We start from the raw sequence: 8861 nt of genomic DNA on the forward strand, positions 1-8861 counted from the left end.
GTTGCCCACATTGACAAGCTCAATGAAGCCAACTTCCAAGTTTGGAAATTTCAGACCTGCCTGATGCTTTGTAATCACAGCTAGATGGACCTGGTGCTTGGAACAGAAGCTAAACCAGATCCAATTGTGGCCTCAGGTGTCACCACCAATCAAGCGGCTATCAACAGTTGGGATCACAAACACAACACAGCACAGCTGCTCATTTTGGTCACCATCTGCTCTGACCAACAGCGCTCACTCATTATCTGTACGTCTGCCACACAAATGTGGAAACGATTCATCAGTCAGTTCGAACAATCTGCTTCAGAAAACAAAATGTTCCTATTTCAACAATTCCTGAATTACCAGTATAAGGAGGGGCACGACATCTCCAGTCACGTCACGGCCATTGAATTAATGGCAAGCCAGCTACAGGATGTGGGATCTCCAGTCTCGGACGTTCAGGTTATCACTAAAGTTGTTTCAACTCTTCCTCCCTCTTACCGCCACGTCATTGCAGCCTGGGAGAATCTGGACGACAGCAAAAAGACAATCAATCTCTTGCGAGCCAGACTCATGAAGCAGGAAGCCATGAATCAACAATACGGTGAAGTAGACACTGCTGATGCTGCTTTCTTTGCTAAGAGATTTGATCGATCAACTGGAGAGGCATCTCTTTCCGGTAAGCAAGAACCCAGCAAACCGATGCCTGTCTGTAACTATTGGAAATAATTGGAAGAAGAAGCAATCACGAAGAGTCGAGATGCTGGAAGAAGAAGAAAGATATTAGACAACAAGAAGACACCAGATCCAACATCGCCTCCAGCAATCATGATTGGCCACCCGGCTTCGCCTTTACCTCTCTTTGCCTTTCCAACGTCAAGAAATGTAACCAAACTGATTGGTATGCGGATTCTGGAGCTTCGCAGCACATGAGTGATCAGTTATGGCAGTTCCAGAACTACAATTTAGTCAAGCCTGGCAGCTGGCCGGTGAAGAGCATCGGTTTGGATAACGATCCACTACAGGTCCATGGCGTTAGCGATATTCCAATTCGATGTCAAGTCGATGGCAACTGGTTCAACGCTGTAATTCAGAATGTCTTCTATGTCCCAGGATTGGGGGCAAATCTTTTTTCCATTCGATGCGCCACTAAACTTGGAGCGGTGTGCACGTTTTCCGGAGAGATGCTTACTTTTGCCAAAGAAGAAAAGGTTTTAGCTGTTGGTGTCTGCCAGTCCTCCAACCTATATCGTCTTGACATTCAATCTACTAGGAGACCTGAACCAGGTGCTGTTTCATCGGTAGCCCAGTTGGCCAAATCAGAGATTCATTCAATGAGTGTATGGCATCAACGCCTTGGACATTTATCTGGTTCCACCATAAAAAAAATGGAGCAGAAGGGTATGGGTTATGATTTAATAATCGTCCCTGGTTCGGATATCGACCATGTTTCTCTGGCTGTGCTCTCGGAAAATTGCATCGTTTACCGTTCCCATTTTTTATTTTTTTTAGATTATGTGCGCAACGGTTGCCTTTGGTTTGGGTATTAATAAGTAGCCAGGTATACATGCTGTTAAATTCAATGTCATATCCAATATTAATTCCTTTATTTTTTAGATGTTCGATTTGTTTTTCACCTTTCGATGCCGAAATCGATAGAATCTTACTATCAGGAATGCGGCAGAGATGGCCTGGATGGACAGTTGGCCCACTGCATCCTGTTTTACAAATATGCAGATTCACATGCCCATCAGAAGCTCATTTATTATGGAAACTAAAAATTACTGCAATTGGATGAAGTAATTGTAGTAATCATGGAAATTTACACATCAGATTCCGATGGAAAAAATCTCGATTACGTTCAGGCAATGGAGAAATCAGCACTTAATTGAAGACATGGTTTTATTTTGTGAAAACTGCACTGTTTGCCGGAATGTCCAAATTGCAAGTTTCCCTGACGAAACACCCATCACCTGTGTTCGTAATTTGCCAGCCTGTTGCGATATTTGCGGCTCGGATGTATGTATAATTATTGTGTTGTTAAATTAAAATTCTAATTTGTTGAATTTTAATTTAGTTCAGATATGACGAAGTTGATGTTATAGAACATGTTTGTGATATTAGAAAATCAATTTTGTCTCATTCTTCGACAAATTTCACCATCTCATCCCTCGTGGATGTCTTTCGCGCTACCAATAAGAGGAAGTTGCATTTTGGTGGTAATTTAATTCGTTTTTAAGTGTTAGACAAATTAAATTTGTAGACTTTTATTTCATTTACAGAAGTTGAAGATTGTGCCGATCGCATTCTACCAGTTTTCTGGTGAAAGAAAAACAGTTATGCAAGACACGGTAAACGCAAAGCAAACCAACAAAAAATAAACCAGTTTAGTTACGTGTGACTCAACGAAAAACCAGTAACTATATATAGGTTTTACCGATTAGGGACTGTGAGTAAGAGTCACGACCATTGAACCAGTTCTCGAACTTTGCTTGAGTAGCCGCGATTGTTTCGTGAGTAGCGGTGATTGTATTTGTCGAAGCCGCTTCACTTGCTGCATTCTGAAAGGGTAACGATGAAAGCAGATGCGAGACATTCATGCAACAAAAGTTTTTTCTTACCTTTCCTACGTCACTGTTTGAAACGTCAATCTCCATTTTGCGTCCCAGGTTGAGATAGTGGTTTTCCGAAATCCTTTCACCTTCCGTGAATATGGAGCCCCAGCCGCAGAGTAGGTCAGGAATGGACTCTTGAACAACATCTTTCGCCAACGAATCATGAACAAGAGGCTCTGCTGTATCCGCCGCTTTCCCTTCAAGAGCGAGAGCCTCATGCAGTGGTGTTGCTTGGAAATACTTTTCCAGAAAATTGAATTTTGAAAAGTCAACGCGAGGATCCGGGTGTTGCCGCAAGTGAGCCTGCACATCCGTTAGCGACCGCAGTACTTTTACGTTTCCACTTATCCTATAAAGGATAAAAAATAAAAATAATTATATTGATGAAGGTGTTATTATTGAACTAGCAGGAACCCCACACCAGTGTTCCAGCCGGCGACACACGCGCAAGTGATGCCAACGGCAATAGTCACCATATTTAACGGAATGAAAAAAATTGAAATGAAACGGAAAGGAAGAGTACATCGGTGGGATCATTCCGGCCACCACATAGACGCTAAAAATTGCCTGGAGCGCAATCAAAAGTTGTCGTGACTGAGGATCAAGTTTCGCCCACCAGTTGCGAGGAAACGGATGTCGTCGGCGAACGCTGCTCATCATGCATTGGAAATAAAAGGGACATGAGAAGCACAAACTAGTGAGCATTTGGACTGGAAAGTAAAGACAAAACACAGAAACACATACATACACGCAGCAATATTGAGAGAGAAATATCCCAGTTTCTGGGATATTTCTTTTACACAGTGTGACGTGTGTAAATAGTACCTAAAACAGTTAGTCTGGCATCGGAACCCCGTACATTTTTTTAGAATGCGCAAATTGGATAAAGTTGGGAGGGGATAAGCCAGTAAATAGATGAGCAAAAGAATATTTATGTCTCAGAACGTACAACTAATCAAAGGAATTGACACTGTAATACAAAGAGAGCGAGAGAGAGTGAGAGCTGCAGTGACTATAGTGGAAGGCGAAAGTAAAGCATTTAATCCGGGCGGAATAACTGATTTTATTCGATGGAAACTTTTGCTTAGAGTCAAGGAAAGGAAAAGACAGTGAAGGAAAATGGGCTTGACTTACATTTTATAAACGATCCTGTATCGATTATCCCTACTTTAAGGGCTTCCATGTAACCATCTGGCAAACCAAGAATTTGTCTCCATGGTTTGGGAACTGTAAAAAAAATAATTAAATAAGTGTATGTTATGGGACAGATGCTAAATATCTACCTAGGGCTGGTTTCGTTGATTTGGATAACTTAAGTTTCATTGTTAAAAGAATGCCAAAATAAAAATTCCATGTAACACCGGCAGAAGCTCCTGCCTCAAGAACCGCCGAAACGCGACTGATTAGAACAGCGGTTTCAACGTGGTACGGTTCGCGTGAAGAGGGTAGATCACATGTCGATAATATTCTCCTATTTTTAGGCAAACAAGAAGGGGGGGGGATAAAGGAAACGATAAACGAACGCACACGACGCTATTTAAATATCTAAAGACAACATTTAACAACCTACTGCTCATGTGCAAAGTATTTTAAATTCGTCTGTAAAACTGATGGTGGGGGTTGTAAGGGGAGGGGGGGAAAGAGTCCCTGTCCCTGCCCTTTCTTCTTTTTTCCCGCTATTCTAGAATAGTACAGAAGAGGAGAGGAAAGGAAATTTTTTAGAAGACATTTTTGTTTGCCCCTCCTCCTCCTCTACTGTACAGGAGGAGAGAATCGCGCATGGGTCAGAGTTTGATTTTAGGATTTTCCACCGATTAGGATTGGATGAAAAAGATGAATAAGGAGTGAAGATGTGATTTTTAATCGCGGGTGGTGGGTTGTGTAGGCTACAACTCCTTTCAAGAAACATTACTGTCACCTGCTGTAGCGATGACTACACAACCCTTAGGCATTAAAATTATTTTGTTCGGTGTTGTTGCTGTTGATGTGAAGTAGACGTTTAGGAGGAAATAACCGTCAGTGGCTTGTTGTTGTTACATCCTTCTCGCCTTTGCTGTTTGCTCAATGGAATTATTTGCCACCAGCACGTGCCACACCACCAAATTGTAGTTGAATAACATACAGCGACACTGAAACCAATAAGCAAATAGTGCCGGGCTCATTTTGATTTGATTTTTTTTAATTTTGATTTGATTTATTTATAACGCGCATTATCCAAATAAAGTTCTAATGACGCGGAAAGTACAGTCAGGCTAAAAAAAGTCACAGAAAAAGCATAAGACACATCAATCGAAAAGGTGCTTGAATAAAAGAGAACGAAACTTGGGGAGTGTGGTGGCATTACGAACAACAAGAGGGAGTCGGTTCCAGATGGAAGGAGCGACCTTTGCAAAAGATCGATCACCAAGATTGACATGGCGAGTGCGAGGAACGCGAAGTAGAGCAGATGAAGATGAGCGTAGGCTGCGTGAGTTTTCAAGAGGAATGATTAGACGAGTCAGGTAAGTAGGTGCGGAGCCATTTAAACAGCGATAGGTCAGGGTGGCAATACGAAAGGTGATTCTGTCGTTGACACAGAGCCAATTAAGGGAGCGCAGATGGGAACGATGCTGTCTCTCTTCCTCACACGAAGAATGAGACGAGCGGAAGCATTTATCACGCGCTGCAGCTTAGAGAGCAAAGTGCCAGGAAGACCAGCGAAGAGAGAACAGGCATAGTCAATTCGAGAGAGGACAAGAGACTGAACAAGGCATTTAGTAGTAAGAGGATCAAGAAAGCGCCGAACTTTGCCAATACGCCACAAGTGAAAGAAAGAGGACCGACAAATATTGCGAATGTGGGAGGACATCGAAAGATGAGAATCAAAAGTGACGCCAAGGTGTTTGACTTCAGCAGACGGTTGAAGAATGCCGGAGCCCATTTCCAGCGGTAGAGGGGCAAGTTTGTGGTCTTGATGAGGTGAGACGGCGTAGAAGAAAAGACACTTAGAAAGGTTGAGGATGACAAGTTGATCAAAAAGCCATCGATCAGTGCGACGAGTCCAGTGACTAAGGTTTGCGATAGCAGCCCGTTGGTCAGAGTGGTTGGTTTTAGAGTGTAGTTGGAAGGTGATTCGGCCATTTGTGTCATCAGAATACTGATCAATAATGATGCCATCGGTTGCGGTTTGTTCGGGAAGGGCAGAAACCAGTAGAATAAAAAGGATTGCACCATTGACGGAGCCTTGAGGAACACCATAAGGAACTGGAACACTCGAGGAGAAGCAGTCACCCACACGAACACACTGGGTGCGACCGGAAAGGTAAGATGCAAACCAGAGTAGGGCATCAGCAGCAACGCCACAACGAGTTGAAAGAGAGTCGAGTAGAATGGTGTGATCGATAGTATCAAAGGCAGCTGTCAGATCAAGGAAGCAGACGGTAGTGGCCTGACCGGCATCGACAGTGCAGAGAAGGTCATTGTAGAGTCCAAGAAGCGCAGTCTCAGTGGAGTAATTTGTGCGATAGGCCGACTGACGATCAGGAAGAAGGTTGAAAGCCCCAAGATGAGTAGAGAGCTGGCGGTGGACTACACGTTCAATCAACTTCGAAAGAAAGGAGAGTCCAGCAATCGGTCGATGGTTGGCGAGATCCTCAGGGTCAAGTCCAGGCTTCTTGATGAGGGGTGTGATGACAGCATGCTTTAAGGTGGAAGGAAAGCAGCCAGTAGTGATGGATAAGTTGATGATGAGAGAAATCGGACCGGCGAGAAGGTGGACAAATTTTTTCACCAGTTGTGTGGGAAGAGGATCAAGGCTGCAGGACGTCGATTTGGAAGAGTTGATGAGTTTGGTAACATCGTCGCTCGAAACCGGGACAAAGCGGAGCAACTGCATGTCGTATCCATGAGTGGAGACGAAGGAGCTGGTAGCTGGTCGCGGTGAGTAGCGAGGAGAATCAGTGTCGGAGTGAAAGCGCGATGTGAGAGCGGAGACCTTGGAGCAGAAAAACTGGTTCAGGTCGTCTGCAACTTCTTGGTCACTCGAGCGAGTGGGAAGTGATGGCTTGGTCGTTGAACCCATGAGGTCGCCGACGAGACGATATAATGCGCGCATGTCACCTCGACACTGACGGACTTCGGTGGAGAAAAAAAGAGTTCGAGCAGCCTTGAGCATCTCCGAGTAGGCGAGCAGATGAGTCTGGAAAATTTCAAAATCAATCGCTAGTTGCCGAGAACGCCAACAGCGCTCGAAATGACGAAGCTTCGTCTTAGTGTCGAGAATCTCAGTCGTCATCCAGCGGTTGACAGGCCGAAGAGTTACAGTTCGGGTCCGGACAGGAGCATGAAGATCAAGCACTGCACGTAAACCATTGTTGTATTGCTCAACAAGTCCGTCGAGGTTGTCGGAAGGCGCAGAGAGAAGAGGCAGGTTGGCGATCGCAGTAGCAAATTTATCCCAATCGATAGATTTCAGCGAGCGAGTCAGGAGCTTCTTGGTGAGCCACCGAGGAGGATGAAGGTCGAGAACACACAACACTGGATGGTGATCGCTGATAACGCGGGGACCGACACACACTTTGAAGACGAGATGATTGCGCTGACGAGACAGGACGAGATCAAGAGTGTGGCGCTTGTGCGTGGCACTACGCTCATGGGTGGGGCCAACAACGTGCTGTTGCAGACCACATGAGTCAATGAGAGACATGAACGAACGACCATACTGGTCGTGTTCGTCATCGACGTGAAGATTGAAATCGCCAACAATCAGCACGTCATCACGGGTAACTAAAAGTATCTCTAGAACACAGGAGAAATCGCGGAGGAAATCACTTTCCGAGCACTTAGGCGGACGGTAGACAACTAAAAGGCGTAGGGTTCGAGTGCCAAACTTGAGACGAACGTCCATGTACTCAAACGAATCGTAAGCTTGCGAGTCGGCAACAAGAGTGGCAGCAATAGTTGACTTGAAGACGACAGCGACGCCACCACCGCGCCGTGAGCTAGGTCGAGGCACTTGGATGAACGAAAATCCACTAGGAACCATCGTTGAAAGAATCTGGTCCCCATTGACATGAGTGAGCAAGGTTTCCGTAAGTGCAACGACATCAGGAGAATGATCACTGAAAACGGTGGTGAACGACTCGAGTTTGTTGACCACAGAGCCAGTATTGATTAGACAGAACCGAGTGCCAACTCGACGCTTACGTTTCCTTGAACGAGACGTACGAAGTCGAGTCAGGAGACAACGAAGCCTAAGAAGTCGATAGCTGTGAAGAGATAGAGATAACTTAGGGCATTGCCTCGGGCGACAAGCAAGTATCTCAGACCGACTGTAAACAGTGGACATGGCAGCTACAGGGAGAAAGATTTTCACCCATAGAACAACTCACACAGCACACAAAAAAATGAAACTTGGTTCAGCGAATGCACGACAACAAGTTCGTTCAAGTCCACACAAACACAAAAACGAAAGATGAAGAAAAACTTTAAAAACTGTGACTAAAAGCAGAGACTGTGAAAAGGTGCAACCAGAAGTGGCGCCACCAGATGGAGCAGGGGATTTTGCGGGACTTCAATCACACCTAGGTGCTATTACGCGGAATTGACGTCCGTCACGTTCGTCTTCCATTCTCAAACGATTCCGCAGAGTTTACTGAAAAACATCAAATCTCTGCTGATGGTCGGTGACACTTAACCGTCGTCACTTACAGCTAAACAAATTTATCCCATCCTGGATCACACGCACATGGCCCTACATCCTGCATTCGCAATTGTCTGGTAATTCTTAAACTTCCGTATCGATATCGGTGGTAGATAATACAGATGAGGCTGTGATGCCCGCAGTTAAACATGCTTGGCAACTCTAGTGATACGCAATTGATTACGGGGGCGGAATCTTGTTGTTGTTGATTTTATGTAAATGACTTAAAATTATGATGTGCTCATAAATTTTTCGTGTGTGTTGCAGTGCTGCTCTCTCCACCCACCTTCGTCTTCCCGCATAAACTATCATCAACACATCACCATGCGGCCTATTTTCCCATTGCACTCAACTTGCCCGGATCAGATGGCTATTCACGTGTACTATGCGGGATTCCAACCCCGCTGCAGCACGGTATGGTGTAAATATTTCGTGCAAATGTTTCCTAGCGAACATTTAACGCCATTGTCTCTTTCACCGTTCGGGTGAGTCTCATTTCATCATTTCGCCGTTCCGTTTTATCCGGTGGCTGTTGCCGTTGACATCATTCGCGCGCGTTTCATTGGTCGGTACACTGGTGTGGC

Source organism: Daphnia pulicaria, chromosome 7 (assembly GCF_021234035.1).
Source record: "Daphnia pulicaria isolate SC F1-1A chromosome 7, SC_F0-13Bv2, whole genome shotgun sequence".
NCBI classification, from domain to species: Eukaryota; Metazoa; Arthropoda; class Branchiopoda; order Diplostraca; family Daphniidae; genus Daphnia; species Daphnia pulicaria.